Below are 1,706 nucleotides of genomic sequence, written 5' to 3'. Positions count from 1 at the left end.
GTGGACCCCCATGACGCATGAGTTTGATCCCTGCCGTCTATGCAGTGGACCCCAAGCTGATATATGTATTTTATAACCATGCCATCCATCCGTTGGGCCCACCTGTTGTATGTGCAGGGCCCACTTTGTGTATGTAAGGCACATTGTGGCCATGAATTTGAGGCCCATGTTTGAGAACCATTATAACGTAATGCGGCCCATTGTGATGTGCTAGAGGCCCATGGGGCATAGCCCATTGTAATGTATTTGAGGCCTAGGTATAAGGCCCATTGTAATGTATTTTAAATCCATGGATGTGACCCATTGTGATGTATTCGAGGTCCATGTGATGTGGCCCATCATGATGCGTATTAAGCCCATGTGATGCGGCCCACCGTGACGTGTATTAGGACCATTTGATGCGGCCCATTGTGATGTGTATTATGCCCTGGAGTGAGGCCCATGGTGATGTATATTAGGCCCTTATGTGAGGCCATGGGCCTACTATATGTTTGGCCCTATGAGGGCCACTCCTTGGGAGCAATGTTGGTTAAATGTCCACATTAATGGGCAATGATGGTTGAATGTCCACATTACAACCTTCCCTTAGGCCCATTCTAGCCAATTCCGATTGTCAAGGCAGATTCCGATTATCGAGGCCGAGGCTAATTATCGAGGCCGATTCGATTGTCGAGGCCGATTCTGATTATCGAGGCTGATTTCGATTGTCGAGGCCGATTTCGATTGTTGAGGTTAATTTCGAATTCCAATTGTCAAGACTGATTTCGATTGTCGAGGTCGATTCCGATTCCAATTCCGATTATCATGGCCGATTCCGATTATCGTGGTCGATTCTGATTGTCGAGGTCGATTATTGAGGCCGATTCCGATTGTCGAGACCGATTCCGATTATCGAGGCCGATTCCGATTGTCGAGGCCGATTCTAATTATCGAGGACGATTCCGATTTTCGAGGCCGATTCCGATTATCGACACCGATTTTGATTGTCAAGGCCGATTCTGAGTATGCGACAACATAACATTATAATACAAGCCCATGCGCATCATTTACATGTTTGTTATAAGATGTGATTGACCATTGCATGTGCCATAGTACAGGTGATTTATGGGATTCCCTAACAGGCGGAGTTATCCCATACGAGCGCACAGTATGCACAGGATTGATGCATGATTGGACTACATGACTCATGCATCTTATATTGTGTGATTGTGATTACTTTACGCCCTAGCGACATCAGGGTTGTGACCTCCACAGGCTGTCGTGGATGGCCAGATAGGACACCGAAAATGTTTGGTTTGAGTATCTGGGCACTTTGGATGTCCGTGAGTGAAAGTGCCCAAACCTCCGAGGCCAAGAGACCCCCCAACGTTTAGACTGAGTGGATACATAAGCGCCCGAGTGCCGAATACCAGTAGGCCGCGTCTCCTACTATGTCGTGGTCGGTTAGGAGGGGGTGTGGCCTTATCCACCCAAGTAAGGGGGCTATAAGCTAGGCTGAGTTTGACCAGCTCCGAAATGGGCCCGCTATCGACGAGCCTGGTAGGCATTGGTATCTACTGGCAGGTGGGTAGTGAGGTCTTTCCACTTGCTGGGTTACGCGACCAGCTGGGGCAGTAACCAGCTTGAAGTATACTAGACCCCGGTGATGATCCTAGAGATGTACAGTACTAATATGTGGACTTATTGAGCAGGCGTTACATACTCAT

Source organism: Magnolia sinica, chromosome 19 (assembly GCF_029962835.1).
Source record: "Magnolia sinica isolate HGM2019 chromosome 19, MsV1, whole genome shotgun sequence".
NCBI classification, from domain to species: domain Eukaryota; kingdom Viridiplantae; phylum Streptophyta; class Magnoliopsida; order Magnoliales; family Magnoliaceae; genus Magnolia; species Magnolia sinica.
The sequence above is the reverse complement of the archived record's forward strand: the minus strand, read 5'-3'. Positions refer to the sequence as shown.